Source organism: Panthera onca, chromosome B4 (assembly GCF_046562875.1).
Source record: "Panthera onca isolate mPanOnc1 chromosome B4, mPanOnc1 haplotype 2, whole genome shotgun sequence".
NCBI classification, from domain to species: Eukaryota; Metazoa; Chordata; class Mammalia; order Carnivora; family Felidae; genus Panthera; species Panthera onca.
The window spans coordinates 113,089,395-113,112,437 of NC_138345.1; the positions used below are offsets into that span (position 1 = coordinate 113,089,395).

Consider the following 23,043-nt stretch of genomic DNA (forward strand, 5'->3'; position numbering starts at 1 on the left):
AGGCACTGGTCCAATTCTTTTTTTTTTTTTTTTTTTTTTTTTTTTTCAACGTTTATTTATTTTTGGGACAGAGAGAGACAGAGCATGAACGGGGGAGGGGCAGAGAGAGAGGGAGACACAGAATCTGAAACAGGCTCCAGGCTCTGAGCCATCAGCCCAGAGCCTGATGCGGGGCTCGAACTCACGGATCGTGAGATCGTGACCTGGCCGAAGTCGGACGCTTAACCGACTGCGCCACCCAGGCGCCCCTGGTCCAATTCTTAACCAGCATTATCTTATGCCTGGGATAGGCTATGGGATAGATTCTAATATCCCTGTGTCATATTTGAAGAGACGAAAGCTCAGGGAAGTTAAGTAGTTTATCCAAAATCACGTGGCTAATAAGCATTAAAAAAGGTTATAAAGTCAGAGATCCTACTTCCAGAGGGTCTTTCTCAATTATCACCAGGCATCATGACACCATAATACATACACAAGTGAGTATGTTTCCTGTACATGGGTGTACAGATAAACTTTAATGTAACAAAGAATTAGATATAGGTATATGCCAAGTTTAAGAATACTAAATCACTGACATTTTCTAGAATGTAGTCTGAAGATACAAAAGGTACACTCCATGCTTCTCATTGTATTATAATTATGTGTTTATATATAGTGTCTCCTCCTGGACAAGTACAATTTTTTCATCTGTGTGTATATCTGGCTTAACAAGTAGTGTGCACATAAAAAAATTCACTAAACTTTATAATATTGAAATAGAATTTAAAATTGTTTTAAAATACCAAATCCTACAGTTTACATTCTGCTTATATTTTTTTGGAGACCTCTGTCATTGAGATGTGCCTCTCAAATTGAACTTCCTCTGTTTGCAACTTCCTTTGGATCACTTCCTTTGTATATTTTCTGTACTAGTCACACATGAGGTGACCTACCTGCCCTATACCTTAGAGCGACCAAGTCCTATGTAGAAAATTCCTCAGAAATTTCAACATACTCAACTCACTAATTTGCTTTCCCCAAACTAAAATGTTAGGATTAACCCTTTACAATTGAACGTCTACTTTCAAAAATTTATTATTGAACTATAGTTGACATAAAACATTATAATAGTTCCAGGTGTACAACACAGTGATTTGACAATTCTATACATTACTCTTGCTCATCCTGATAAGTGCCGTCACCTTCTGCCACTGTACAATGTTATGACAATCTTATTGACTATATTTTCTATGTCGTACTTGTCATCCCTGTGACTTACTCCTTTTGTAACAAGTTTGTAACTCTTAATCCCTTTCATGAATATTTATTTTTAATTTAAGAGTTGTCCTCCACTTTAAAATACCACTAGCCAAGGGGTGCCTGGGCGGCTCAGTCAGTTGAGCGTTCAACTTCAGTTCAGGTCATGATCTCGCAGTCCATGAGTTCGAGCCCCATGTTGGGCTCTGTGGTGACAGCTCAGAGCCTGGAGCCTGCTTTGGATTCTGTGTCTGCACCCCCTCCCCGGCTGCCCCTCTCTCACTCGTGCTGTCTCACTCTGTCTCTCAAAAATAAATAGATATTAAAAAATGAAAAAATAAATAAAATAAAATACCACTAGCCAAAACAAAACTTCTATGAAAGACTTTATACAGTCATTCCTCCATTTATATCCCCAACTTTTATCTTTAGTGTCAAAAGAGGCCCCCATATCTTTGTAGCTTCAGCTCTGATTCCAAAGCTTTACTACAGTATAAGGACAAAGCTTTGGAGACAATGTCTTTGTGTCTTTGTTCTTTCCCCAGAATGAAAGTTTCACAATCTACTTCTGAAACTTAATTGGAAAAAATACTTCACATTCTCTTGTAATTCCTCTGCTTCCCTTCTGCCTCTTTAACTCCTCTAATATACAATTGAAAGATTCAAAGAAGAAAAATTATACACACACACAGAGATGTGTGGTAAGCTGGATTGTATAAATCTTTAAATTGCCCTTTCCAACCCAGGAGGAATCTTATAACCACCTTCAAAACTATACACTTTGGCCATCCCTCTGGATAGGGTGCTCAATTATTCTGTTGGCTCCCTCAGATAGTATATAAAATAAACTTTGTCAGAATTTACTATTTTTAAGCTTATAGTAAGCTATAGCAAAAAAAAAAAAAAAAGATTCAAAAGCAAGGAAGAAACTGATTTACTGATTTTATCTGATAGCAGTAAGTTTAAGAGTAGTGATAATAATAATTAATAGTCTTCTATTTATTGAGACCTTATTCCATGACAAACGCTTGACATATGTCACCTCAATTAATTCTTACAACAACCTGATTAAGTAAATATGATCCCTATTTTATTGCTATTTTATTGCAACTGAGACTCAAAGAGATTAATTGCCAAAGATCACACAGTAACTACTTACTAATACATGAACCCAGACTTCTTTGACTCTGACTTATGTACTTACTACAATTCAAGATTTTATTTTTTTAATAAGATGGTAGTTCTGCAGCAATCAGGATTAATGATCTCCAAGATAGAGTTCATCATAAAGGCCATAGGGAATATGCCTTCCATAGCATATCAATTGGTATCGAACTTTAAAGGATGAAAATAATCTGATCGGAAGAGGCCAACACTGATACATGCAAGGCCACTGTTCGCTATTTGCTCTATTTCCACAATGAAACACTAATAAGCTTACCAAGTTTTAAAGATCTTGCTGGCTTTCCAATCTCACCTGGTTCCATTTTTTTCCTTAACTTGTCTCTCTGCTGTCCACCACAAATGTCTTAATCTTTCCCTAATTCACCTATCCCAGGATGTTTCCACACTGTTCCTTTTCCAATATTAGATCACTCTCCCACATGCCCCAGTGTTTACACAGTTGACCTTTTTTTATCCTTCAAATTTCAGTTTAATTGTCACTTCCTCTGAAACACTATTCCTGGTCACTCAACTTAAGCAAGTCCCATCTTTCTTTGTACTCTGTTTGTTGCCCTCATAAGCTGTAATTACATATATATAGATACATATTTGGTTTGCTTATTTATTTATTATCTGCCTGGGGGCTTACTGGTAGACCCAGTGTCTGTTTCTTTACCATTGCATATCCATAGCCTAATTAAAGCCTGCTCACTAGTTGCTGAAGGACTGTATGTTTAACATAACCTTAAAATGGGGACTGAATAATAATAAATAACATTTAAATATAATGTCAAGGCAACCTGTAGCACTTCAATTTATCACATCTCCACTTGCAACTTCTTATTTTTCCAACATTTCTTATCATAAGTGAGACCCTTTTCCATAATGACCAACACTCATAGTCATAATCTGGTCATGACAGCAAAGTCCAACTGACATCGACAATGCACTAAGCCAGTGGATCTGTGCCTGGTAGGTGTGTTTGGCAGTCTTCTCTTCTCCATATGCTTGTATCTTCCTCCTCTAGAGTCTACTCCTCCTCCGAACGTCACTCTCATCTACATCTGCCAGTTCAACATTACTCCTTGGATAACTAACAACAAAATTAGCATGTCCTAAATGAACTCTGGATTTCAACATCCCCCAAACTTTCATCCTCCCCATGTGCCTTCTACCTCAGCAAATGTCACAAACAGATGGCATTCTTGATTCCCTCTTTTTCTCACATCCCATTTCATATTCCACATTTTGCCATCAAATCACATGGGCTCTATCTTCATGTTGTATTAAAATGCTCCCAGTTCTCCACCACGCACAGTACGAGCCACCATCGTGTCTCCCCTGCACCACTGGAATCTCACCTCCTACTTGGTTTCTCAATTCTATTTTGCATCCTTTAGAGTGTATTTGCCACATACATAATGGCCATAATTATATTTTAAATCATGGATCATAGCAAGACTGTGATTAGCAAGACCAACCATAGTCCTTCATCCCATGGCTCCCTGTGTCATTTGGAACTTAGTGCAAAGGCCTCACCATGGCCAGAAAACCCTCCATAATACAACTCTTTCTTAGCACCATCACATCAGCTTCCTCATAGTCTTCAAATCAAACCTGCCTCCCCTCTTCCACCACTCCCAGAATCTTGGTGTTCTCTCCAGAAACTTAGAGGATACTTTCCCAGAGAGTCCCAAGGACAATTCCACCATGCCATTCTCCCTGTCTCCTCTTAGGAAAGACCATTTCTTTCTACACCATAAAAAATGAAAAAAGAGCACACTCCCTTTTGTTTTGTTCTTATTTTATTGTTTTCTCTTAATCCTATAATAATATTCACCTGATATTATGCAATGTTACATACTTGTTAATTGACTACCCACCTCTCTATAATATACATTTCACGTCTGTTTGTTTACCTCAGTATCCCCAGTACCTAAAATAATGTCAGGAAAAAAAACCTAGAAATTCAGAAAACATTTATTGAATAAATAAATTAGAACAAAAATGCACCCTAAATCTGGTTATCCCAGGGTTACCAAGTGGCCTCTATGTCAACTAAATAGAGATTTTTGAGAAAATCTTCAGTTTGCTACATAATGTAGAGAAGATCATGCTGGAATTTTATCCTAGCTCTGGCTTGTTCTTTGCTTCTTACTTGCTACTTTAATATGCTAGGGGATTGGAGTGGACACTAGTGGCAATGAGAAAGTAGCCAACTCCCTGCACTTATGTTTTTTTTTTCTCTATAAGTTTACGATATATTGAAGAACAAGACAAGGCAAACATTCAGTAGAAATAGGATGTTACTGTAGAATTAGACAGTAAATGATAAGTCCTACCAATATATGTGGTAAAAGAGTTCTTAAGTGTTTTTCCACTTTGGTGAGTTCCCTATTATTCAATCATCTTGAAGGTTTTTCTAAATCAACTTAATATTTTCTCTTTTCTTTTTTTGAGGACAGTATTGGTTGTGATGGTACTGACTTCTGGGGAAAAACACTACTCTATTTGTTTTATTAACTTCAACTTAAAAATACATACCTTAATTGCTACACAAAGAATGTGCCATGCTTTTGCCATAACAGCTACATTTCTTGTCTACTGAGCAAATTGCTCTTGGAGCCACAACTGAATAATCTATGCTGAAATTCTGCTTCACATTGTAGCAGCAATAAAATTTTGCAATGTTTTGTTTTGCCTACCAATTGAGTAGAGCAGTCTTAGGAAGAATTGTTAAGACTAATTAAGCCTGTGATATTTCTCTTTTTTTAAATGATTATTTATTCATGAGAGAGAGAAGAGTACACACGACAGCATGGGAAGGGCAGAAAGAGAGAGAGAGAGTCAGAGAGAGTGAGAGAGAGAGAGAGAGAGAGAGAGAGAGAATTCCAAGCAGTCTCTGCACTGTCAGTGCAGAACCTGATGTGGCACTTGAATCCCATGAACCAAACCATGAGATCATGAACTGGGCCGAAATCAAGAGTCAGATACTTAACTGACTAAGCAACCCAGGCACCCCAAGTCTGTGATATTTCTATGATACTTGCAAATATAACCAACTAATTTTGCCCAGATTATCCTAATTTCTCTCTAACATGTCCATAGTCCTTGATTTACGGAATGAATACATTAGCCCAAAATGTACCCTATTTTTCTGATTCAAATTATCCTCAGACAGTGCCTATACAAATAAAATAAAATAAAATAGACCTTTGAGGTATGTATATAGATAATTCAAGTTCAGGGCACATTTGTATGATTTGTTCTCATGTGTCAACACATCATTCATATATATACATATACATACATACCACACATATGTTATTGACATGTGTGTGTACCAAATTCATAAATTCATCAACTCAATAAATATTTATTAAGCACCTATAATATGCCAGGCAGTGTTATAAATCCTAAGGATATTGCAGTAAAGAAAACAGACAAAAATATTCCCGGAACTTAGTTTCTATGAATGAGGGGAAGGAGGTAAGACACATAATAAATGAGTAAAATATAAAGCTGTTAGATGGTAATAACTGCCAAGGAGAAAAGATAGAGCAAGAAAGAGGAATATGAAATAGGTGTAGTGTAATTGCAGGAAGAATAATCAAAGGCTGTTTCACAGAGAAGGCATATTTTGGGAACCACATAACAAAACATAAGGGTTCTAGATATTCAAATATCTGGGGGAAAATCCCTCTTGGGATTTCTATAAGAAATTATACTTACAACAATATATACAACTATAAGAAATTATCTTCCATTAATTTAAATGAGGGAAAACTGAAGGACAAGTAGGAATAAGCAGTTGTCCTATCACTAGTTTAGTTTGGTCATGTTAAATTTGAGATGCTTTTTTGGTATTCAAGACAGAGACTTTCAAATAGGCTGTTAGATATACGAGTGTGGAGCTGAGGATTAAAGTCCATGCTAAGGAAATAAATGTTCAATATCTAAATGGCAATGGAAGTCATCAGAGTGGATGAGACCACCAAAGGGCAAATATAGATTGGGAAGAAAGAGGTCCATGGCCTGACCCCTGAGGCACAGCCCTTAGAGGACAGGGAGATGATATGGAATCAATAAAAAAGAATTGAGGGGCGCCTGGGTGGCTCAGTCCGTTAAGCATTCGACTTGGGCTCAGTCATGATCTCACGGTTTGTGAGTTTGAGCCCTACGTTGGGGGCTCTCTGCTGACAGGTGAGAGCCAGGAGCCTGCTTCAGATTCTGTCTCCCTCTCTCTACCCCTCCCCCACCCAAGCTCTGTCTCTCTCAAAAATAAAAATAAACATTTAAAAATAAAATAAATAATAAATAAATAATAAATAAATAAATAAATAAAGATTTGAGAAGGAGTATCTATAAAGGTAACAAAATGCAGCAAATATTTTCCTGACAGAGTGATCTGGATGGGTAAGATGAAGCCTGAGAAACGCCCACTGAGTCTAGCAACATAGAGCTTGTCTTAAGCATAAAATATGTTGTTTATCCAAATGATTCCACGTGTTAGGAAAAAAATGAATCCTGAAAATACTATGACAAAACAATATAATTATTCACTTAATTCTTTATTATGTCTATTGCTGCTTCAAATTTACCTAGATTGGGAGAAGACACTTACAAATGACATATTGGATAAAGGGTTTGTATCCAAAATCTATAAAGAACTTATCAAACTCAAAAAAACAAATAATCCAGTGAAGAAATGGGCAGAAGACGTGAAGAGACACTTCTCCAAAGAAGACATACAAATGGCTAATAGACACGTGAAAAACTATTCAATGTCACTCATCATTAGGTGAATACAAATCAAAACTACACTGAGATACCACCTCACACCTGTCAGAATGGCTAAAATTAATAACTCAGGAAACAACAGATGCTGGTTAGGATGTAGAAAAAGGAGAACACTCTTACACTGTTGGTGGGAATGCAAAGTGGTGCAGCCACTGTGGAAAACAGTACAGACATTCCTCAAAAAGTTAAAAATAGAAATACCTTATGACCCAGCAATTGCACTACTAGGTATTTATACAAAGGATACAAAAATACTGTTTTGAAGGGCACATGTAACCCAGTGTTTATAGCAGCACTGTCAACAATCATCAATTTATGGAAAGTGCCCAAATGACTGATGAATGGATAAACAAGATGTGGTAGATATATACAAAGTAATATTACTCATCCATCAAAAAGAACAAAATCTTGCCATTTACAATGCTGTGGATAGAACTCGAGTGAATTATGCTAAGCGAAATAAGTCAGAGAAAAACAAATACCATATGATTTCACTCATATGTGGAATTTAAGAAATAAAACAGATGAACACAGGGGAAGGGGAGAAAAAATAAAATAAGATACAAACAGAGTGGGAGGCAAACCACAAGAGACTCTTAACTACAGAGAACAAATTGGGGGTTGCTGGAGTGGAGGTGAGTGCGGGGATGGGCTAAAAGGTGATGGGCATTAAGGAAGGCACTTGTGATGAGCACTGGGTGTTATATGCATGTGATGAATCACTAAATTCTACCCCTGAAACCAATACTACTAAGAAACTTGAATTTAAATAAAATCTTGGAAAGAAAAAAATCAAATTTACCTAGATTGGACTCTGAGCATAGAGGCGTGTAGATTAATATCAGCATCTGACAATTTCATATAAATCACCATCTTTAAAATGAATTGCTGACACTGGTAGAGCCTTTAATGTTTACAGTAGCTTCCAAGTACATTATTGAGTGTGCAATATTCAACATATGGGAATATTATCATTACTAATGTCATTCTACAGATGTGGAAAGTGAGGTTCTAGAGGATGTGGAGACGAGTTTCACTACACATGCACTGGGAAATGGAATCTAAATCCTGCCATCTGGATCCCAAAGCCCATTTTTATCTTATACCATAGTACTTATACCACTGACTCAGCAGAATATGTATGTGTATGTATGAACCCCTGTGTGTGTGTTTATATATGTATTTGTGTATATATGCAGGTATGTGTATGTATGTTTGTGTATATACAGTTGTCACTGTTTCTGCTTTTTTATTGATCTACTCATATTCTCTTAATCATTTCCCCCATGACCATCAGCAAACAAGCACCTGGGAATGATATAGGGATCGCAATCTCTGTTGCAGCAGGTAAGTGCTTTGGAACCAGGGGTTATATACTCCAGCTGTCATAATTTCTGCTTATGTGACCTTCATGTGGTTCCTGGCTTAATTCCTTTATCTGTACAATGCAGATCATCACACCTATTTTCAAAATTTTAGGCCGTCAAAACACACAATGTGTAAATTTGTCCACTAAGCCTTTCTAAGGCTAGACTAGTTACATGAGCGTGCTGTTCCTCCCCACCCCTTCTTAGCCTTTATCACACCCATTGCAACTGTGAGTCTTCCACATTAGCATTTTGAAGGCATTCACTTTTGCCATTTTCTCCCATTTTGTTCCAAGAATATAGTGAAATGATGGCTATGAGATGAAAGAACAAAGCCTATGGCAAATGTTATGACAATATTATTAATGTTATTATTATATCGTCCAGAGCCACAAAAACCAAACCAATAATTCCTGTCCCAATGACAAGAGAGTTGATTGACAGAATTGCATTGCCACAAGCATTTTGCATCTAATTTGGACCTTTAATCTGTCATATGAGCATGTTAATTAATGATAGCTCAAAGATAACTGACCAGTGCTCTGAGAGCAAATTATTTTTAAACTAATCCCACAGGTTGGCAAAACTCGAATTAAACATATTCAACTTCAAGTGGACGTTCACTTATCCTTACTGTAAAATCTCATGTTGTCCAAGCTTCTGGAGTTTTTCTTTTAATATACATATTTTATACATTTTAATATTATATTTTAATAGATTAAATAATGCATTTAATACATTAAATAATAACACAATAAATAATAAAACATTTTTAGTATTAAAAGAAAAGCCTTTTCTTTTAATATACATAAGCTGATATGAAAGTAGAGTTGAATACACAGTGACTTGTAAACAAATACTTTTTAAGAGAATTAAAGAATAAATAAATGTGCCAGTGATAATTACTAGCAACAACAAAGATTAAAATACACAAATATTTTTCTAGGCTATCAAATACCAGGAGAATGAAGGTTCTTTCTTTTTTCTATAAAGAACATAATCTTTTTTATAACTGTGTGTGCATGCTGTGAAATCTTTTTCCCTTATTAATTTCCTTTTTACACCCAGTTTTTAGACAGCCGAAAATTATGAGTTTACAGAACAAGATGTACTTTCAGTTCTTATTTTATGGCCGAGTACTATGGCATGCACTATTATGAAAACAATTCTATACTATGCTTTATTATATTATATTGTGCAATTTATATTCAGAAGATACTATCAGCACCAGGGAACAGACAGAATTAATAAAAGACACAGTATTCCTGTTGTCCTAACAGTTATTAAAATGAAACTTCCCAGAAGACATTTACAGTGTCTTTTCAAAGATATTCTGCATACTTTGACAGATCAATTGGGGCCTCTGCATATGAATAGCAACATCATAGACCTTAGAGACACGCACTACTATGCTGGGAAGGATCTTTATGATTATCCAGGCTGACTTCCTCATTTTACAGGTGAGGACACTGAGGCTGAGAGAGTATTCATGACTAAGTCCTGGCTAGAACTGAGGTCCCTTACCATCTAATCAAGGATTCTTTCCACTGTTACTGTCAATAATGGTAATAATCTTGTAGGGCACACAGGCATTACCAAATATATCCATATCATCCCTAAATGGCTCTAAAGGCAGACAAGAATCATGTAATTTTCACCATTTCCCAAAGGAAATACCACAGTCTTGAGGGGGAATAACTAACTCAGTTACTATTATCTTGGTTATTCATCTGTTTACATCTTTTTTTGTCTGTCCCTTGATAGAATATAAGTACCATAAAAGCAGGAAGCATGCTTATTGGGGATATTGCTGAAATAATTCCCTATGCTTAGAACATGTCTAACACATAATTAATTCAATAAATATTTGTTAAATACATGAATATAAATTCACTAGATATGATAAAATGTACAGTCAAGAATCACACACACGTGCACACACATGTACACACATACACCATAAGGCAGAATATACTAACTGACATACAAATGGAATTAATAAGCTGTAAGAAAATTGAAACAGTCACTATGACTCTTGCAGTAAGGAGTGTATAAAAATTACGAAGTACCTATGAAGCTTCAGTAATGTGACAAAGTTTGAAAAACATAAAGGACACATCAGAATTTTGTGACACCCTCCAGCTATGCTGACTAGCCTTGGGTACTGGAAGATAAGGACTGGCAGAGTTGATACAGGGAAGCTGAGCCTGTCTGAAGCTTGCAGGGTGAATAGAAGTCATGATAAATGGTAAGAGTATTTCGGAGGTTAACAGGATGCAACCTGAGAATGGTTAAAAGGTGTTTGAGAAATAAACCGACTCTTTTAAGAGGTGTAGAGTAAAAAACGGTAGACAAATATTAAATAAGAGACGAATTATTAGTAACAGATTGGCCATAATACATGGTCATGAATTTGTGAAGAGACGGTGGAAAGAGGGGAATGGAAGAATGGGAGGAAGGAGAGAAGAAAGGAAGGGAAGGAGGGGTGGGATGGAGAAGGAAAGGGAGGGAAAAGTAGAGAGAAGGGACAGAGGATGAAGGAAGGGGAAAAAAGTGAAGAAAAGAACTATGTGGGGGACACCTACTCTACACTCAGCAGTGGACACACGACACTTTCACATACTTTTTTTTTAATTTAATCCTCACAACTCTCCATTTTTAGATAAGAAAATTAATGCTCACAGGAGTTTGTCAGCCTTCCAAATAACCCTAAAGTCAAGTCAAGATTCAACGGGATTCTATCAAAGCCAAAGCCATTTGTTACACTCACTTTCAATCCATTTCGTACAGTGACTCTACACATTTAATTTTTTTATTTAATTTAGGCCTTAATGGTTATAGAGTACCTTTAAGTAATCATTTATTCCGTCTTTACAATAACCTTGTGAAGGTGTTCTTATTCCTATTTTATAGGTAAAGAAATGGAAGACCAAACAAGTAGCTTAATGTGTCTAAGAACACATGGAAATCAAACCCATGTTGTGGTTCTCAGCTGATGGTCCTTTCTGCTATGACATATAGTGAAATCCGTTACACAGTTCATAGCACATCAACATCCACAGAGTGCCAGGTATCCCCCAGGAACTTTCCACATCTGGTCTTTTCAAAACACTTGGAAAAGAAGCATATTTTCTTGCATTTCCTAGAGAACGAAGTGGCACATATCTTTGCTTCTAGCTCCTCTATAAAAACAGGAAAACATACATTTTTTTTAAATTCAGAGAGGAGAAGAGGAAGACAGAGAGGGCGACATTTTACTTATCTAGAAATGCTCCATCATACCTCATCTCAAGTTAACTAGACATTACTTTACACTTTCCTCCACCACTCATGATCATCTTGAGCTGCATTCAGCAACTTATAAAATCTTGAGGAGTTCCTTTAGAACAGTAATAAACCCAGAGTCAGTATAAGCCTAGGTTTTTTACCAACTCATTCGATGACTAAGATAATTCCTCGGCTTCCTTCTCCCTCATCAACCTATGCTACTTGTCAAGGCACTGGGAAATATAGGGCAGAAGCAGAAAGATGGTGATACTCCTCATCTACAAGATGTTCTTACAGATTTGTACAGATTTCAACATTAGTATGACATTCTTTCAACAATGTGTTTTTAAAAGTTAAAAGCAGAATTAAGTTTATTTTGCAAATTTAGAAGATAAAGAGTTTTCCACAAACACAAATAATGCTGACACTTTACCGATACCTCACCCAGATTTCTCATAAATTCACAGACACAAATTCTAAATATTTACAGACATTTGTCTGAGAGTACCCTTCCCTTCCCCTTCTGCTTGTCTTTGGTAAAGCCTTCCCCAGCTTCCAACCCAGAATTAATCTCCTTCTGCAGCTTCTAGAGAACTTTAGATTCCCACTACCGTAATATTTAAAATATATTCTGTATTTGTTTGCTGATGAATGTCCCATCTAGATCGCAAGTTTCCTTAGATCAGGGTTTAAGTTCCTTTACATGCAGAAAGTGTTTAATAAATGCCTGTTTAATGCAGAGATTAATTCCAGTATTATTTCATATGGTGAAAAGGAGCAATGAATTCCAGAAAGAGCAGGAAGTAGAGGTGGTGAAATTGAATTTTTTAAACTGGCTATCTAAGTATAAATTGGGAGAGCTTCAGGTTAGCATGAGCATACAACAAAAATGGTAAAAGAGTTTTAGGGGTGCCTGGGTGGCTCAGTCAGTTAAGCATCCAACTTTGGCTCAGGTCATGATCTCACAGTTTGTGAGCTCGAGCCCCACATCGGGCTTTGGGCTGACAGTTCAGAGCCTGGAGCCTACTTCAGATTTTGTGTCTCCCTCTCTCTGCCCCTTCACCGCTCACACTCTGTCCCCCTCTCTCTCAAAAACAAATAAACATTTAAAAAACTGTTAAAAAAATGTTAAGAGTTTTGGTAGCAATAACAATACATAACTTATTTAGTGCTTGGCAAAGGTCTAAATACTTGATAAGCAATAACATTTGTTAGAAGAACTCCATAATGTTATTACTGGTATATTATTTTTAATTATTTTTATCAACATATGCAAATTGGCATGTTAATTTTACATAATTATGTAATTAATATTTTAAGTATATAATTTAAAATATATTCTGAATATTACTATTCTCATTTTGGTTTTTTTTATTTTTATTTTTTTTTACTATTCTCATTTTATAGATGAGAAACTGAAGTATACAGAAGTTAAATAGTTTGCCTCAACATCCTAGCATGGCTAAGACATGGTGCAAACCGCCCTGGTAAAATGGTTAAAATGCACTGTCTCTATGGTTAATGCACACAGGCTTAATAGGATGTGGGAGTGAGTTTTTAGGTTCCTGAAGCATACCGCTCTTAGAAACGAGAGCAGCGGTCAAGTGCATCGAGAAGTTCTTCCCCATATATACCCACAGAGTTTTACTTACTTGCAGTCTTCTAAACCAAAATGCTGCCTAGAGTCCACATTTTACGGAAATTTCTTGGGTACCCAGTTTCTGTATCGCATCCAGGGATGGATAGGGGTACTGCAGCAGGAAGGGAGAGGTGAATAATACCTCCTTCTCACTCCAGCAGTCCAGCCATAACATACTCTTTATATCAAGCCGGCCAGCTCCCATGTGTGGGAGGCCTTGGACCTGACCCTGTGTGTTCCTACCTTGTCATTTAGATGAAGGGGTGAAACTGAATTTCTTTATATGACCATATCTCTGGTACAGGAGAGCAATATTCCATCATTCATTCATTCATTCATTCATTCCCTCAATGTTCTATGTCCATATGTTAGTAAAGAACATTCATTCATCATTGATTAGGACCATTAATACACTCATTGTTTTGTGCCCATTTAGTTGATTAAAAGCAGTCATTCACTGTTGATTAATAGCATTTATTCATTTTGGTTAGGAGAATTTATCACTTGGCATTCTCTATTCATACAGCTGGTTAAAAGTGTTGGCTCTCCTGTTAGACCGTTTCTATTTTTGGCTATACAGTTTCCTAGTTACTTTACCTTGAACAAATTCTTTTCTGCTTGCCTCTAAAACTTATTTTCTTACTTCAAAACCAAGGAAAATAATACTTTCCTCATAAGATGGTTTAACAACTAAAGGAGATGATACAAGTAAATCTCTTAACACTATCTGGGACCTAGATAATGTTCAGTAAAGTGTAGCCATAAATATTAATTACAATCTACTTTTATAATAATGATAACAACAGTAAACACACTCTATTAGATAAATTAAATAAAAGATAAATTGACACACAGTCCTTGACTGCAAGGAACCTACGGTATAATGTCACCAGAAACCCAGTGGTTTCAAAGCTAGAAGAAATTGGGTGGGAGATTAACCAATTAAAGACCTTGAATATTAATGCAGACTGCAAGTATTTGACAACAAAATATGAGATTATAGATAAATAGAAATAAAATATTTTGACATATATATATATATACATACAAATAGCAATATTCAAAATGTTAATAAAGACCATTTTTGAAATTGGCTGATAATAGCAAAATGGAAATGGTAAAAATAAAATATACTGTACATGAGATGTCATAACTCACTTGATTATAAAAAAACACATTCTTCATTAAAAATAAGTCATGTGCATTATCTGTCCAGTGATGTGCAATGTCATTTAAGACATTCCATCATTCTGTGCTTGAGCACTCTTCTGTAATCTGATGAGGTGTCCAGGGAAGAGACAATGATAGCCAAGGCATTAAAATGTAATCAAGATATGCAAATTCATATCTAAATGTGATTTGCTGAGAAAAAGAAATTAATCTAGGCATGGTCAAATAAACAATGTGTAATATGGATAATTAATCACCAAATTAGCAGCTGCAGTCCCTTGAGGAAATTATGCAAATTGAAAAGGCCCCCATCCACTGACACAATTAGACCACTTAATGGCAAATTCTCAACAAAATAACCCTGGGGAACATCACAAAACAAATAGCCCAATCAACCTTAGTGTCCCAAACTCCATTGCAATATTTAATATTATTTAATCTTGTTTCTTCTCAGTTTGAACTTATCCAGAAAGATTTAATCATATCTTGCGAGAAAATATTCTAAGATGCCACACTATGGTTCCATTAAGTGGTCCCCTCAAAGTCTAGTTTTCCCCTATCAGTCAAATATGTTGTTACTGAAATCTGAAATTGTGCAAACGATAACACTTCATAAATGAGGAAAGCCAATTACATATCTCCTGTCAGTAATAACAAAATCAAGGGAATGTTGATGCACCATGAAAACGTGTGTCCTCTGCGGGCCTGATGGCACCTGGATATTATATTAGCAGCAAAGAAAGGATCTCTACACTTCCCTGGTAATAAATGTCATCTCCGGGAAGAGTATTTTACCTCCAGGAAAGTTAGAGTGTCCTACGTCTGCCCTTGAAGTGTATAGAAAATAATCCTACCTTTTTGCTCCCTCTGCTCCACCTGCACAAAGGTAGGTGACAAAGTTAATCCTATAGAACCCTTTGAGATTAACCCGAACAGAACCCATGAGATTCTGCTGCTAAATCCTTTCAAAAAAATTGACTCCACCACTAGAGAGATGCCAAAACTTCCTGGATAAAAAATTACAGATCCTCCTTCCCCCACCCAAAGAAAAGGGTTTATTAGATATCTCATTATTATAATTTTATAATTATAATTGCTGAAAAGACCAGTCACAGAGAAGAAACTGTATTAGTACTGATTGTCGATGGTTTAGTTGTACCTATCATTTATAGACACCAAAAGGCTTCACAGCTCCAAGAACTGTATTAATGCTCTCCCTGGTCAAACTTCCTCAGTTTATTTGAGAATCACCCTATGTAAGTTAACTCCCCAACGTCATACCTGAGTGACAAGTGTTCCAGCATTCTGACAGTGCCTACTTCCATCTTGGTATTAAATCTTGTTTATGAATCAACAGTGTCTCTGACTCCTTTTATACGAATTTCTTCTCTGAGAAACCATTATTATTCATTTCCTAATTTTTCACCTTTAGAATTTTGGAGTCAATCCGGATCAAACATTGATTCGTCAAGTGAACCTGATGACTGAGTTCTTCCTTCCATAACCCAGAAATTCTATACAGAGAGATAGCATTGTCTATTTTGACCCCATACCTTTACATCAATATGACCTATTGACTTAGCCCATTCCCAGTTAATGCCCCCCTAACACTTTTCCATAATGAACTAGGATTCTTCAGTGGTTCAAAGCACTCTAGCTTTAATTACTAGATCACAGTGAGCACTGGCTCCATTGCCCATGTGTAATCTCCTTCTAGCCCTTTAGATCTCATCTTCATACCTGGTTTCTCCAGTTTTTTAATTTCCTTTGTGACTAAAGAACTTTGGCTAAGACTATTACAGTCCTGGTTTTATCCTTTACTGCATCTATAAGCTTGAACCAACATTGTTTGAAACACACTAGGTTAGATAACTTCTAATCATAGTTCCACTACTAAAATACTTAAACTCTGGATCCTGATTTTATGGTTGATAAAATTAGGATAATAGTATCTGTTCCATCTTTCCTTAGAGCTGCAGTAAGTATAGCATGAGCTGAGGTATGTACGTACATACGTACGTATGTATGAATATTCTTTGTAACTTACATAGTATACCAAAGAAATGTACTGTGATTTCCGGACATGGTCTCAATTACCACATCCCATATGATAATATACGGCTGCAAGAAATACCTGGCTATACAGAGCTGCATTAGTTGGATATTTCCTTTAAATTTTTTTAAACTTCATACCCTTGAATTTTTTGTACACTAAGATATAAAATCCCAGGGTTTTGTGACATTTCTTTGATCTGGGAGAAGAAAATAACATACGAAATCCCACCTAAGGAAGGAGTCAGAAACATCAAAGCAGATAAGTACAGTGTGAGAAAAAAATGTCCATCCCCCCCAAACATGTTGACTGGAAATTTGTATTGTCGCAAAGTACTGGTATCAACCACATTCTTTCAGAACAAAATCTAAAGGCAGGGCTATGAATCAAGAAAAAATAAGCTGAGCAGAAAAACTGGAAGACTGAATTAGAGATTTGATCATTTCTACTCTCCAACTAATTTTAAATATTGCTTTGCATCAGGCTTCAACACAGAAATACACACGCCAACACATGCAGACATACACATATCCTATACACCCATCCAGATGCCACAGAAATCTTGATAATAAAGTATATAAACTGATTTTCTTGATGAGAGATTATAAAATAAATAAGAAGCAGACAGCTTACTTAGTACCCCCACCTGACACATTCTACAGGAATAAATTGTGATGGAGAGAACCTCATTCTCCATGTTAATTGGGTCAAGGCCACATGTCCTTGATTCCAAGAGAAGTTAGAAAAACGTTAAGCTAGAGAATATTTGTTATTTTAGTCACAGGATGACAAACATAAATTTAATTTTTTCATTAACTTAATAAAGCTACCATTAAAAAAATAGTATCACGTAAAGAGACCAAACTGGAAGGTAATATACAGTCAAACTATCAAAGAATAGAAAAATAAAGATCTAGGAAACCATGTAAGTAATTGGCAGCAAAATCTTAGTTTTTGCTCCTTTGGCATCATGCTTCCTAATTGTTCTTCCTTTCTTCATTTCTTCTGGGGTTTCTACCCATTCTCTCTCACATGTAGCTTTTTGAGGAAATGATGATGATGATGATGATGATGATGATGATGATAATGATGATGATATGTTTGATTTGAGAGAAAGATAAGGAAGAAATATTCAAGCACACCTAGTGTTTGCCTTAGTTTTGGGTAAGCACAAAGCTCATGAAGGAAGTCTTTAAATATAGAAATATACTTGTTTCCTATAATTTGAATCAGAAGATAGTATAGCAGCACCATACTTTGGGGGGTAAACAATAGAATAAGTCCACGTAACATGATTTTTTGCTTGTGTATTCCCAAAAGGTACTTTTATAAAAAAAGGAGTATTTGGTAAAGAGTCTTGTCTACACCTCAAAAATCAGTACATGACGCCAGAGTCTATTATGAACTTTCAGCCTGCTTAATTAATTGCTTGGATCACTTTGTAGTTAATTAATATAGACTCTATTGTGAAAATGCCTGAGAATCCCTAAGGAAATAGCCTGTGCAGATAGGTCATCAGTATGAAGGGCAAAAATCAATAGGAGTTTTCTAGAACTGAGACATAAAAACAGGCTTCTCTTCATTTAGGCAAAGAACATAGGATCACTCCCCAAATAAAAACTGCCTCACGTGGTCCAAAAATAAAAGTGTCTGGTTTTCTAGCTTTGGTACAATTGATTTTCATAAACTACCTACATACCTTTTACTTTTTGAAGTTCAAATATCATATTGGAAATATTTAGGGCTCACCAAATATCCCAAGTACTTGTCTATATTCCCCAACACCCCCACCAGACCCTCTAGGAATGAGGGTTTGGGTCACCACCCCAGGTAAAGAATGCACCAGGCTCAGCCTGCTGGTGCTTGCTGAAGCCAAAGAGAATATAGAATGAGAAGTAGAAGAAGATAATTACAATTACGAGCTACAACCATGTAACCAGTTATAGAAACAAGAACTGAAATTGTCAAGAATATTTCCTATTTATTTTGTTATGAATATGTTTGGGGGGGGCATGGGTATGGGTGTGTGTGTGTGTGTGTGTGTGTGTGTGTGTGGCAGAAGTATACAATTTTAAGCAAGTATCTATTTTCTTTCCCCTCTTATTCCCTTATCATCTAACATAAGATGTATTGATTTTATATCATAGAGTTTAAGTATTGTTAACCTTATATCATATTTAAATTACAGGATACCAAGGAGAAGAGTAAACCTCACTCATAGATTTTACGTCCTCTTCTGGGGAAGAGGTTATGTGTCTTTGGTTGTAAGCAGGATTGTTGTATCATATTTGGTAGAATAATGATCTTGTTATTACCCTTATTTGAAAGTTAAATATGGGTTAAAGAGATGTGTATAAGTGCCTGGTTGACCAGGGGTAGACATGTTAATTTTATGTGTCAACTGGACTAAGTCATGAGGTGCCCAAACATGTGGGTGTTTCTGTGAGTGTGCTTTTGGATGATATTAACATTCAAATTCGTAAGTTACACCAAGTAAAGTAGATTGTTCTCTCTAATGTGAGTGGGCCTCATCCAATCAGTTGAAGGCCTAAACAGAAGGAAAAGGCTGATCCTCCCCAGAGTAAGGGAAAGAATTCTTCCTGCCTGATTGTCTTTAAACTGGGACATTATAGTTTATTTGTTTGTTTGTTTGTTTGTTTTTCCTGTACTTGGACTAGAATGAAACCATTAACTCCCCTGGTCTCCAGCTTGCTAATTCAGCCTGCAGATCCCAGGACTTGCCTGTTTCCATAATCAAGAGAGCCAATTCCTCATAATAAATTGATAGATAGATAGACAGACAGACATATAGATAAATCAATCTGTATTCTATTACTTCTTTCTCTCTAGACAACCCTGACTACAGATTTTGGTACCAAGAGTGAGGTACATCCTCTATCCTTCCCTTCTTTCCTCTGTTCCAGTGAACATGGAAGCCATGGCTTCCACATGGCATAACTCAAAATGGAAGACATCTGATCTGCAGCAGACTTCCCCTGAGTGAGAAACAAACCTTTATATTGGCACATCACCCAGAGAGCTACCACAAAGTTTCCTAACACAATATTTTGAGATCTAGGCTTCATTCTGACTATGTCTAGGGCCTTGAGATTAAAACTAAAACAGGCTAAAATGTGTAATCCTAAATATTAGGCCATATCTTGATAAATACAAATGAAACTACAATGAAAGTGATAAACCAATATTCCTATAACTGCTCTCATGCATGCAGAACCACCAGGCTCTTTATGATCCCCACATGTTTTCTAGGACATCCCCCAAGGAATGCTACAAGTGTGTTTACAACTCAAGCCAATCTATGAGCTCCAGTGTACGTGTGGTGCCCATCACATTCTACTTCTGCTCTGTATCTTGCTTTTGAAGAGTGATGCCTAACAAATCATTTAAAGAGACTATTCGTTGCTGCTACCTTGATAACATTTGCAACAAGAAGGTTGCCTCTGAATGTTGTCAAAGCTGCAATGTGGGTTTTCAGGATAGGGAGATAAGAACTGACTTCTCCTATTTGTTTGCTATTTTTTGTCTTCTGGGTCCCCAAACAGAATGTGCTATATACACAGATTTCCAAAGCCTCTCATCAAAATAGCTTCTCCAACACTAAGTGATCAAAAACAATAATAAAGTTTTACGGAACAAAAGCTATGCTACGGCCCTCCATTTATGTCCCTCTCTATTCCAACAAAATTGCTTTTATTTTCTTGAATCAGAAAATAAAAGCCCACATAGAGTTCAGTGAATGCACACATATATTGATGGATGGTATAGGCCAATATAAGGAAGAAAATTCTCTTTTACTATATTAAAAAGTAAAAGCTATTTTTTTCACTCACATGACTTGCAGAAGACATGACTCTTTTTCTTAATTACTCCACATTTTACCTAATACCTCTTTATCCCTGAGTATCATTCTGATGAGGTACTTCTCACCTTTTCTATGAGCATTCTAGGACATATGAGGAAATGCACACTGTTGCCTAGTCATCTGGATAGACTAAGCTACCTAAGCACTAAAATAAGAGCAAATTACAAAAAAATAAAAATAAAACAGTGATAGTTAATGCCCTCAAACATCAGAAAACAGCACAACTTTAATTATGCCCCTCCGTTGTGATTTATAATGTTTTAGGTCAGAGTAATTCCAAAGGAAAAATAAAAACTGCAACAGAGGGAACTGATTCTATATGCAACCTGCAATAAATTTTCCCATGAAATAGTTATAATGATGACATTTGTGTCTAATTATTATTTAAAACATAATGTCACCCAGCACTCAGGAACAGAGTGCTGAAAGTGAAAGTAAATTATGTGAAAGTGAATCCCTTCAGAAAAATGTTTTAATTAAGATAAAATTGCTCTTTTTTCCCCAAATTTCTAAATGATGCCATTTTACACTAATGATACATATATAGATCTATTTTCTAAAACATACATTTATATAAAAAACAGTATGTTAATCCTCATTATTGCCATGAATATGAAACTTATACTTGGAATACTGATGTTTTCTTTTATGTACTACTCTCCAGTTAATACACAGCGTGCTAGAGAGGATAGCGGTACGGAAATCAGCATTTCTCAAATGGCGTTCTTCTCAAAGGACTTACCAGATGACTTAATGCACAATGAGCGTTTTTTCTTGGTTTTCTCTCATTTGCTGTCAAAAAGCATCAAGCAGCAGCACCTGCACAAAGAGATTAGGAATGATAGAATTTCTAGGAGCTCATATTAACAGGAAAGCACACAGTGACAAGACAACACAATTTATTTTTAGTGTGGTTGCTTAATTAGTTATCATTTTTTAGATGACCTCCCCATGCTACCATATTGTCATCCTTCCAGCTCCCATCTTTTGCTTTTCAGGGAAAGTGTGGGGCTTGAGACCTGATGCCTGCATTTGGTTTTGATTATGCGCTAATGTTGGAATCTGATATTCTAGGGAAGTCTTGTTATTCTGATTGCTTACTTCACGTCCAAGATACTACAGGTCGGCAGCTGTTTTACTGAAGTAAATCTTTAGTATGCAGATTTTTTAAGAATTTCTATACATGCTTCTGTGAAATTTCTTTCACTTTTAGAAACTGTAAGCTTTCAGAGTAGGCTTTCAGATTTTTTTTTTCACATTCTCTTAAAAAGATACCTAGAATTTCTTTTCACTTGACTTTGCTTGCTCTTTTTTTTCCTCCATGCACTCACCAAGACAGGGCAATCTAGAGTATATTTCTATTTATACACTAAACTGATGATCTTGATTTTTATTCTGAACTGTACTGAAAGGAATAATTATCTCCACTGGGAAAACTAGCTACTGCTTTGGGACAAGCCATTCCCTGGTTTCACTTAAAATAGTAGCAGTATGATTTGCTTCAGATGTGTTACAACATCCATGGCAGCAGAGTTCAATATCTTTGAAAATTAAGGGGCAGTGGTTTAAACATGGTATAGAAAAGTTGAAGAAAGGAGAATTGATACATAACAGTTACCTTTTCTCAATGCACTTTAAGAGAAAGTGACACAAAGTGATTTGGTTTTGTTCCCTTTACCAAATGAAAACAGGGCGGCCTGGCGTAGTCAGTTGAATGGCTTAATGAAAGAACTGAGAGAGTAAAAAAACTAACTTACTCTTTACTCAATTAAGAGGTATCTATATCAAAGCCTGCCCAAAGTACATATGCATTAAGCTTTCAAATGCCACTAGCCCCCAGCACAGCACTGAAAGATTTATGAATTTAAAGAGGAGAATTCAGGATGTGGAAATTAATTCTGAGAGAATATCAGAAGTTGAATTATATAAATATAAATATATATATATGCACATACATAATGCATACATACATGTGTATATATATGCATATATAGACACATACGTGTTTGAGAGTAAAGTAAAATCTGTGCCTCTCCGATTGTAATTGCTTAAATCTTGCTCCATTTTATCTTTTTTTCTAGACCTTTCCTTTATAGCTTACTTTAATCAATATTTATACTGAATATTTTATTTAGAAGTTTTATGTTTATAGAAAAGCACACTTGATTATGAAAACATTGATTTTATGTCTTGCTCCCTAATCTATGACTAGGCAGATGAATGGTAAAGTTAACTCACTCTCCCAAATGGTTATAAAATTTGTATTTCAGGCAGCGTTCCAAGAGGTCATGGCTTGTTTGAAGACTTAACATATTTTCATGCAGATATATTGCAGAAACCACCCCCTAAATCAGAGACTAACAAAATGTATGTTGGAATAATTTACCATGCAGATGGAGTGAGATAAAGAGAGCTCCAATAGTGTATCAGTGGGACGGTCAGTGCTGGGGAAGATATTATAGAA

The 23,043-nt window shown here is 36.0% G+C and overlaps 1 long non-coding RNA gene across 5 annotated transcripts in view; it reads right to left on the reverse strand.

Moving 5' to 3' along the window:
• Positions 1 to 23,043, reverse strand: part of LOC144616880 (uncharacterized) — a 424,927-nt gene that overhangs the window by 369,954 nt on the left and 31,930 nt on the right. For all 5 annotated transcript variants that reach the window (XR_014137974.1, XR_013556686.2, XR_013556685.2 and 2 more), the window contains exon 2: positions 21,322 to 21,398. This is a non-coding gene — a long non-coding RNA (uncharacterized LOC144616880). The remainder of the gene's footprint in view (positions 1 to 21,321; positions 21,399 to 23,043) is intronic.